Source organism: Entelurus aequoreus, linkage group LG19 (genome assembly GCF_033978785.1).
Source record: "Entelurus aequoreus isolate RoL-2023_Sb linkage group LG19, RoL_Eaeq_v1.1, whole genome shotgun sequence".
In the NCBI taxonomy this organism is placed as follows: Eukaryota; Metazoa; Chordata; class Actinopteri; order Syngnathiformes; family Syngnathidae; genus Entelurus; species Entelurus aequoreus.
This window is the reverse complement of record NC_084749.1, coordinates 33,142,791-33,154,152: the sequence shown is the minus strand read 5'-3', so window position 1 is coordinate 33,154,152 and position 11,362 is coordinate 33,142,791. Positions and strand designations below refer to the sequence as shown.

At 38.0% G+C, this 11,362-nt stretch overlaps 1 pseudogene; it reads right to left on the bottom strand.

The window, feature by feature from the left end:
- LOC133634955 (nucleoprotein TPR-like) overlaps nucleotides 1-11,362 on the bottom strand; it is a 45,253-nt pseudogene that overhangs the window by 1,187 nt on the left and 32,704 nt on the right.

Sequence of the window (11,362 nt, the reverse complement as noted above, 5' to 3'; positions counted from 1 at the left end):
GACCACATAAATGACATGGGCCACACAAAATAATGTGGCGGACCACATACAATGACGTGACATTCCACAAAAATAATGCGAAAACATGCAATGACATGTCGGGCCATAAAAAAGTATGTGGTGGATAAACAATGACGTGCCGGGCCATAAAAAAAAAAATGCGGCAGACCACATACAATGTGTCGGGACACAAAAATAACGTAGCGGACCACATAAAATTGGGCTAAATCTGGGACCTCGGGTACCTTGTGCCTCGTGCTGGAATGACAATAAAGTTTTTTGAATTCTTAAATTAACACATTAATCATTCACACTGTAAACATGAAGTGTGAGGGACATATAAAATATAGTAATAAAGAGATAAATACAAAATTAAATGAACTTTCAAAATTAATAAAAAAAGAGAACAACTCCTTGCTGCAAGGGAGGGACAGGTAGGATTATTTGGAAGAGAAAGTCTCAATAGTAAGACCACTATGCTGCTTATTTGTCACTGTCCATTTCATAGTAGAAAAATCCTTTCACGTGTTTAAAAATACCCTATTTATCTTTCATGATGGTCACGGCATTTAGGCGGCTTGGACCGGGCATGCAGATTTCTCCACTGAGCCTTTCCTGAAGTCTAATTTTATGTCACTTTTCTTTTATGCATGTCTGCCTCACGCTGAGGAGACATAATGAAGTGCAAAAAGCTAACTCACACAGAATACTATATTCAGGTGAACTTTGTGTTTACAGACCAAAATTACAATTATATACATAATTTATGGTTCTCCACTGACCATTTCATAAAGTCTAATTTCATGTGAAAACTTATGTACATCTGATTGTTTTATTTCAATATATTTTTTGATACATTTGCTATTACCGTTTTACATTATCATTATGGAGTATTGTCTGTAGAATTTTGAGGACAAAATTAAATTTTATTACATATTGGAATAAGGCTGTAACATACATTTTTTTTTAGAAAAAGAGAAGCGCTGTGAATTATTTCCCGATTAATTAATTAATAAATTAATTAAACAGAGGACCATCTGTATACAGGAAATGATGTCTGTGCAGAGACACTAGTGGATGGTATCCATAGTTGCATAAACAATGTGATCGTAAGGTCAGACATTACCTCCTCTCCTGACTCGCCCACCACGACTACCTGGCCAACGCTGCAGCTGTCTGCTGTGTCCAGGTCTGGTTGGAGCACTGCTTGTGTCTGAAAAAGCAAAACACACCATGTTTGACTCACAAAAGATGGTAGATTACACACGGTTTCCTGATGTGAAGGTGGCGTTACATTCATGACCGTGACTTGAGGACACCCGAGGTCATGTCGTCTGTATTTTTTAGTTGACAAAAAGATGATGATATGACTGACTGTAAATGTACTCTGTGTAGGACATCATGTACGCTGTACATCACCATGCGTAGATCACCCTCTCTCAATATACAATCTTTGGTCTTGCACAGCCCGCAACAACTCCAACAAGGTAACGCAATGAAGTGCACTTTTACTTTAAACATACTCTGAGCTGAAATGTGCTGTCAACATAATGTTAACATGAAATCATAGTGATGTAACTGCTGTTGCTTTCACCTGACTGAAATTGATGTGAAAAATTGTCGGTATAATACTGTCGTTTTGTCAGTCAGGTGTCGCCCCTAAACGTATTCCTGGCCACGCCATGCTCTGTGATTGATTAAAACATGAGTGCAACATTTTCTACATCACTTCCGGTGGGTCCGAAGCCTGGTCGTGGTTCAAAATTTGGTATGTTTCTAAAATGTATGTTTTACTGATGTTAAAATGGTTTAATATGCTAAACTTCAAAATATTAATAAAAAAGGGCCCGTTACAAATTCATGTTGATTATCGAATATGTTAGATGAGTGATGGATAGATCCTTATAGCTCAATTAAAGCTTTTGTTACTCTGGAAATTAATTGTCTTGCTCAAGGTAATATAATTTATATAGTGCTGGGATACCCATGATTTCAGCTTTTCACAGTTCCTCTTGGACAACCAATTTTTCACCTCGGTGTTTGTCAAAACCTAGTTACAGACCTGGTTAGGTCAAAGTGTACCTGCAGAGCTAGAAGAAGGCTCCTGGCTTGTCGAAGGCAGGTTGGTCGTATCAGAAGGCTGACTCTGCTCCACCAAATCATCCTGAGAGACCACAGCATCCACTGAACTTTCAGCACTTGGCCTGGAACTGAAGTTGAATACAAGGAATATAAAATGTTATACATCCCCAGCATTGTATAACTGTAGTTGACAACATTTATAGATCACTATATAAACAGTCAACTATAAAATGTTGCTTTTATACTAAAAAAACATGTCAAACCCAAATGAAAAACTTAAAATTATTCCCGATACCTTAATTACTTGGGATAACGCCGACATATGCATACATATTCACGACAGTGCTCAAACACTGTTAAAGGGCACGCCAAGTACAGTGGTACCTCAACTTAAGTGTGTTTTGAGTTAAAGCGGTCTCTCGGTTAATTGTTATGCTTTGTGTTTCAGGCAAAAATTTTGAGATACAAACATCCATGCCATTAGTTGGCATAGCAAATGCCACAGTGACACCTATAAGATCTGCCCAAAACATCTGGTTTTGCATTAACTCATAGCTAGAGATAGCCAAAACTTTGTTTTCCAACCATGGGAAGAAAGTACATGAGTGTAAAAGACAGCGCTGAGGAAAAAGAGGGGATGATATTCATTGAATCAAACAATAAATCAAATTTGAGCGTATCACTGCTACGGTAGCAGGGGGTGTATATTGTAGCGTCCCGGAAGAGTTAGTGCTGCAAGGGGTTCTAGGTATTTGTTCTGTTGTGTTTATGTTGTGTTACGGTGCGGATGTTCTCCCGAAATGTGTTTGTCATTCTTGTTTGGTGTGGGTTCACAGTGTGGCGCATATTTGTAACAGTGTTAAAGTTGTTTATACGGACACCCTCAGTGTGACCTGTATGGCTGTTGACCAATTTGCCTTGCATTCACTTGTGTGTGTTAAAAGCCGTAGATATTATGTGATTGGGCAAAGGCAGTGCCTTTAAGGCACGCCCCCAATATTGTTGTCTGGGTGGAAATAGGGAGAAATTCGGGAGAATGGTTGCCCCGGGAGATTTTCGAGAGGGGCACTGAAATTCGGGAGTCTCCCGGGAAAATCGGGAGGGTTGGCAAGTATGACTGGGAGACGCAACTGCTCAGTACTTCTCCCTACGTCCGTGTACCACTCCGTACAGCGGCGTTTTAAAAAGTCATAAATTTTACTTTTTGAAATTGATACCGATAATTTCCGATATTACATTTTAAAGCATTTATCGGCCGATAATATCGGCAGTCCGATATTATCGGACATCCCTAGTAAATACTGTACATTATTATTACATTACTTCTTAAAACTGCTGTAGTTGTTTGTAGTGCATTCTCTTTTAAATGGGAGACAATTTGAGATGCAAGTGTTTTGAGTAAAGAGCTCTGTTACAAAACCAATTAAGCTTGTAAGTTGGGGTACTACTGTAGTTTGCATTGTGCTAAGACAAGCTTGACACTCACAAAAGTCTAGCTGTTTGACCAGTGTGAGTGTTTCATACCATGCTCAAGCATGGTACCCTTTCCTGGCCACACAATTGGAAAGTGGGGACTTAGACACAAAACCATTTGTATAAACAATGCAATTGTTTCTCCTGACAGTTATTAATGATGACTGCCATCTTGCAACAGAAAACAACCCATAAATAGTAATATGTATATAGTACTGTACAGTCATGAACATGCAGCTGAATACAATACATTCTACAAGCCTGACTGAAAGTGTATGAGTGAGAATACTCCATGTTTTAAAAGTGATTGTCTTATGTCTTGAGTTGGCACACAAGTGTGCTCAAGCACAAAGGAGTGTGCATCAGTCAGATGACCAACTAAAGCATACTACCATAATAATAAACATTTAGGACTCCGAAGCTCTAAAAACACATTTGTATTATATCACTTGGTCGTGTTCTAATTGGTCAGAGCAGCTAATATTAACACAGACACACACTTACTTATCAGGGTCTGACTCAAGGAAGACCTCATTCCTATCCTCACTTGTACCGGCCATGCCTGGCACAACCAGGCCAGGAGTGGACGTGCTCACCATGGGAACAGACTGAGAGGCCGGCTCCAAAGCGTCTGACGGAACCACTTCGGAGAAGACTAACAATTGGAGACCAGTCAATGTTTGCTCATGCTAAGCGGACATGTAATTTCAAGTCACTGAATATGGCATTATACCTGGGGCTGCCAATTGCAGCAGTGTGGTGGGAACGCTGCGTCCACCAGATTCCTCTTCATGAGACGCTAGGAACAAAGGGCTTTCAAACATCCCCAGGCCTGCAGACATTCACAATAACCCTAAATGTTAAATTTGGTTTTGTTGCCATTTCACAGAAATAAAGAGTGGCTGTGTACCTCCTTGAGATGCGAGCTGGCCTAGATCTGAGCTGGTCTGTGGCACGTCGTCTGATTGGCCAAAACGGAAGCTTCGGCTTGTAGTCATTTGAGGAGAACTAACAAAAGTATAAGAAAAACAGTTACAAATATAACAAAACAATAGACGGATAGCATCACTAAAACAATAGAAAGATAGCCTAACTATGCTCAAATAACATACCTATATATGTCCCGATCCCGAGATCTGAGTCAATATTCGCCTTTTTTAACTGATCTACAATCTGCTGATGAGCTGCTAAGCTCAGCCAATCTTTAACACGGCTGTGTCTCTGTGTTAACATGGCTGAAGATTGTATTCACGTGAAATATTCCTTCAAAAGGGATGCACGCTCAGAGACACAATTACATCACCATATTCGTTTTTACTAGGAATGGGTACCTTTCACATTTGAAACTATACAGTACTAGTTCCCAGTACCTGGGAATAGATACCGGTACTCAACGGTACCAATTTTCGGCACTTTTGTGTGTTAGTAAATAATTGTTTTTAATAATAGAATCTCATTTTTCTTTTGAAACATTAGCTGATTATGATAACTTTTATCCAGTTGTTAAATCTTCTTTTATTATTGCATTTCAGAGTCAATTAATTTGCTGACATTAAAAATTGCAACATTACCTTGGCTGAGTACGCTCTTAGTGCTGCTGAAGTGACGGCCAAGTGTTAGAGTATGGATGTAACGATATGAACATTTTATATCACGGTTATTGTGACCAAAATTATCACCGTTATTCTAATCACAATATTATTGAATATGCCAATAAAGTAGTTATACACATACTAAAATGTACAGATTTTATTTAAAATATCGTGACTAAAATAAACAGATACACTGTTAGAAAACCCACTATTTTGCATGTTTTGTGTTTCTAATGCTTCACTGATTGTGTTTTAGACTTGGTATGTTATCTGTTTTAATGGCTAAGCTTTTATTGTTTTAGACATTGGTTTGTACTGTAGCATTTTAAGATGTATTTAAATGAAACGTGCATAGCAAATAGATTCTAGTGTTAATTATTATTTCTGGTGAGCGTAGTACTCTTTGGTTGTACTACTCTTTTTGCGGTTCTTAAAAGGCACTGTAAAAAAAGATCTATCTCGTATTTCTCCGATCGATCATGCTTGTAGGATCAATGTGCACAAGTGAATATCTTAGTTGCTCAGACAGTAATATTTTAATACAAGTTCAGATCGAGTTTGTGGTCAAAAGCTTGCACCCATTTGCTACAGTATTGCAGTCAGAGAAAAGTTGCATATTTTCCCCCCACCAGATATTCTCTCAGTCATATTACACAGGTGAAACTCAAACAATTGTAATATTGTGTACAAGTCCATTCATGTCAGCAATTAACTTCAAATGTGAAACAAAAATGCTATTTTAACTTATTACATGCAAAGTGAAGTATGTCAAGCCTTTATCATTTTGATGATCTTGGCTTACACTTTTCGAAACCCCACATTTTCTGACATTTTCAATTCCAGGTTTTCATTAACTGTAAGCAACAATCATAAAAATTATAACCAATAAAGGTTGCATGTAATAAGTTAATATTACATGTTACTAAACAGTACATTCTTGTGCAATTTCTACATGATTTATTTTGTTAAATTCTACAGAAGAATATTTACTTATTACATATTTCTTTTAACTTTTTTTCTTCTATGCTACACCTCACTGTAGGCTTTGTAAGGTCATTTTACCTGTAAACTCAACAAAATTGAGGCTAATACACCTCTCCACCCAAACAAGAATCGATAAGAGAACCGTTAAGGAACTGAATCGTTAAGCAGAATCGAAAGTGGAATTGGAACCGGAAAAATCGTATCAATTCCAATCTCTAGAGCCAATAGTAGTTTTTGTTTAGTAATTGTGCACTAGCCACTTGATTTTGTTAAAACTGGCTTATGTAGCATTCATAATACATCATGAGATTTACAACAATACAAGCAAATTCTAAATTTAATGAAATAAGCCTTATACAAATGTGCTATGTTTATTTCAGTTACTTGCCTTAAAACATTTTCAGATCCGTAATCTGTTGTCAAGTATCAGATCTGTATCCAAAAAATCGGCTCTTAGGGCAAACATTTTGATTGAGACAATCCTAACAGTAACAATATAAAAGTTTAACACATACTTTCAAATAAGGCCACAATAGCTACCACCTTTAAATGTAAATTTTTCGTTTGCAGATCTATTGGTATTATGGATGCTGTTATACAAGCATAATCAGTCTTTCGCACAGTTGAATGGAATTATCATTTGTAGATTTCAAAAGATATTTCTTTGTTTGTGTACATGTGAGACTTACTGTACGGCCTGGTCAAAACCATCAGCGCGGTGCGGCACAACCAATGTGGGAGTGTTGGGAACCATACGGTCGTTGTCGTCGAATAGATGCTGCAGCAAAAAGGCAGACAGACAATGCCAAATGATTTGTATGATTAAATTTTCAAACAAACTTTATAAAACACAAATGTAATGCAGATATTACTTACAGCACTACTGGGGAGCCCAGAGGAGAGTTGGGGTACCCTGCCTACTGACTGGCGACGAGCAGGGATGCGCTGAGACATCTAATAACACAAAATAATAAGATACATTTTTTTTAAAGGGGTAGATGACTTCATCGCCTAGTTTGCCTACTTGGTGTTTGTGTGTGGTCGGCTGTAACAAAGTTTTCTTGTTTGTGTCATAAGAAATGTGCGCCATAATCTCATGTTTTTCCAGGTGTTGGTTTCATTTCGTGCAGCGGTGCCTGCGCCTTATAACACGCGTGGGCGATTTAAAAAACATGAGTTGTCCTGGGCTGCATGTAAGAATGCGTTGATTTTAAAGACAATGTACACATCATCATGCATCTATTATCTCGCTATGTCATAGCAACGAAGAGAGTTGTCGCCAAGTATCAAGCATGCCTTGCGTGCACTTTGTAAATAACAGTTACAATTACATCTGTGGCTGTGTTCACACTGCAAAGTAGGATATCCAATTTGGATTTTTTTGTTAAATTAAATTTTTTTATTCACATTGCAAAAAAATGTGATGTCGAATGTGAACGTAAGATGGCCCTCATGCAGATGTGACGTCATGACGTCAGGACGTAGGTCTCAGTTCTGCCACGTGTGGCAATTTCAAGGATTTTGTGTGTAAAAAGTCAACATTTTCTGAACCCGATTATTGTGCATAAAAGATTAAGAGGGAAGAGGACAAGCTTTTTGGCGCTCGCAGTTTGTGGGACATTTTCTTCCACGTCCGCTCCAAAGAGGGTGAGGGCAAGCAGTTAGAGACAGGAGTGGTTGAACATTGACGCAAGTTCCTAAAACATTATTTTTGCCTGTTTTCTGCTCATTTATATATGATTTATATCCACATATAAAAGAGGCCTGGGTCGGATTTTAAAAATTCCGAATTGTACTGTTAACGTTGACATGAATAAATCCAATACAGGTCACATATGGGCATAACAACGGAAGTGACCTGCAGTGTGAACAATGCCTTTGTTTTTAGCGCTTAAGTCAACGTTTCTCACATAGAATAGTAGTTTGTTGTAGTTAAAGGTAACTTATGTACCGTGCTTGGGTAAAGGTAACCATGCCAGGCCGTGACAAAAAAAAAATAATATATACGAAATACTGCTACATGGTACTCACTTGTATTCCCAGTTATTTAGACAACAATGGCTTTGTGTTGAGTCATTTTCAGTGGATAGTAAATCCTTACTGCAATGCACTGAATATTAAGCGATGACTTCTTTGGAGCTAATTGACTTAAGTCTCTGCCGCCATTCAGTATTTGGCCTATCCATAATTATAAAATATATTATATTATATAATTGTATTTTTGCAATACCAGTGGTAACTTAATATTTTAATAATGATATGATTGTTTTATTCTTTGAAAAATAAATATTACTTTGTGGAATTGCAATGCCTTGATTTTAGTGAGGTTATTATTGTCATAGCCATAAATGTAAAGGTAATAATAACAATTGGCATAATATTTGTTTCTGTTTTTGGCCTTGGTATTCTCATTTTTGGGTTTTGGCCAAGAATATTAATTTCAGTGCATGCCTACTTATACTCTTTGTAGGTAAAATTATACTTAAACAGTTCAGTGTTTTACACATCAAATACCCCTAACTTTTTATATGTAGTATAAATTGTGTTTCAAAATGTGCCACATGTCTGTAAGCAGAACTTTTTTCAATGGCCCGTTACACACCTGAGTGGGTGGTCCTAGATCTGATGATGGACGAGGGGGCAATGAATATGTTGTTCTCCTTGGTGACTGTGGCATACGTATACCAGAGCTTGTGATGGGCTGTTCTGTACAGAATGCCTCCATGGTGGTGCTCTCAACTACAACATTTAAAAAAGTGATTATTACTCTGTGGAGTGAAATAATTCAGTATTAAGGTGGCATCACATGTCATTCTAGCAACACATAATTGTATTTCACAAGTAAGAAAGCTAATTTGCCTTAAGAGCAGGGATAACAAGACAGTTTGAATGGTGTTCCAAGTATTGCCACCCTTTTTTTCCAGACAAACAACATTACAGCTCTCTCAGTCACGGCACAGTTTTCGATAACTAATTCAATGACGGGACAGGTTGTGAGCACACTGGGCGAGTCCAAACTGGAGCTACACGTGCGTATTAATAAGGTTTCCTGGATCTTACAGCTTGCCGTCTGGGAATCTGCTGGTCTCTGGGTGGAGTCAGACGCCCCCAAACTCTCCTCAGTCTCTGTCCCTGGGTCGGTTACATCAGCTCCCTGAGAAAGGAGTGAGAAATAAAATTCATAATCATAAACAGAATTACGAACTGTTGAAGCGCTCTATAAAGCACAATTTAGTCAGTGAGCACAAATTCCTCATTACCATACTGAAACTGATGAATTTGTTTGTTTCAAACATGCCTTATTAAGGAACGCCACGCGGTTACACTTGCACAATATAACGAAAAAGAAAAAGAAAGAAGCAGAGTGGATTTAATTCGGACCCTTTTCTCTATGTCCTACTGATTCTTACACTTTCACTTCTGTGAAAAGAAAGGTGTTGGGAAAAAAAATCAAGCAATTCGGAGTTCAAAAAAAGGTAAAAAAATAAGGATACAAATGAGATAAAAGCCTGATAATTATTTTTTTGATAATAATAAAATAGAATAAAGATAGTAAATCAAAAACATTACCGATAAACAAGGCCACCCATGACTAAAATGGACCCTATGCCCAATTTTGTTTTGAGGCCACAAAATATGTTCTCACTATTTATGTGAAACTATTTTTTAAATCATTTTTAATCAATCTAAAATGAATTCATGGCAAATAAGTTGTCCAATAATTCATAGCAAAATAAAAAATTTAACAAAAGGAACACTTACATTTAAATTTACATATATAAATGTTTGGTAACACAGCAGTCCTTGGGTATATAAACCATTATATTATTATTATATCAGTGATGGAGCAGGAAGTGGTTAAGAATCAGTTTGCGGTAAAATTTCATATAAGACGCCCTGACAATCATTAGTTGACATTTTACGGATTCACGCAAAATTCACAGTGCACAGGGACTGCGAATAGGAAGGGGCGGCTAAATAAATACTGGAATAAAAAACTGAATCGCCCAATTTATAATTTATTTTTAAATTTACACCTATATGTTCTACTAGTTAGATGGTGATTTGGGACAAGGGGCAAAATGGTTAATATATGACTTGCTAAGGATCTCATGTGCCTAAAATGCTTTAAAGTACCTTTAAAAGCTTAAAAGAAACCATGTCCTTTTGATTTTCTCCTTAGCGAACCTTTTGTTTTGTTTGTATTGGAGGTCTGAAGGTCTAACGTGGACGGCGTGGCGAAGTTGGTAGAGTGGCCGTGCCAGCAATCAGAGGGTTGCTGGTTACTGGGGTTCAATCCCGACCTTCTACCATCCTAGTCACATCCGTTGTGTCCTTGGGCAAGACACTTCACCCTTGCTCCTGATGGCTGCTGGTTAGCGCCTTGCATGGCAGCTCCCGCCATCAGTGTGTGAATGTGTGTGTGAATGGGTGAATGTGGAAATACTGTCAAAGAGCTTTGAGTACCTTGAAGGTAGAAAAGCGCTATACAAGTATAACCCATTTATCATTTATTATAACTACTGGCTTGGTGCTTGCTTTTCAATTTTAGTCATTTAGTTTGAGCTGGCATGCATTTTTTCTTTCCAGCAGAGCTCGTAACAGTAAAACTTTTATTACATAACAGCCAATTTACACAAAAACAACATGAGTCGCTGTTTGCAGATTATCAAGCCACTTTCACACAAGCGCATTAGAAGTGAAGCCGCAAATCGGCCTCTTGCAGACACTGACTCATGTGGCGCAGCAACCAAGACCTAAGTAAACTAGTGAATTAGAGCGACAAAACTATGACACAAGGGTAAAACTCTTCTAGGAAAGGAATGGAAAAATGTACTTGAGTTGGAAAGAAAAGACCCAAGCGTGGGAAGGGTTAACATATCTACTGGAAATGGCAAGCGTGTGGGTGAGTGTTCATGTCAAAGCTGTCACTATGAGTACATGACGCATTTTTGCTAATCAAACCTCTATGTCATCTCCTTCGTAGGCCTCGTTGCCTTCTCCACTCCCTTCGTTACTTTCATCTCCTTCTCCCATACCCCCGTCATCATCTTCTTCCTCCTCCTCTTCCTCCTCTTCATCATCATCCTCCTCCTCATCTCCTTCATCGTAGTCCTGCGTTGAAGAGATAAAAACACAGGAACGTCAATTGGAGACTTCGAATAAAGCCTGCAAACTCAACACAATTAGGCACAAGCTGTGATGCTGTGATTTGAATCCAGAATGCTCTT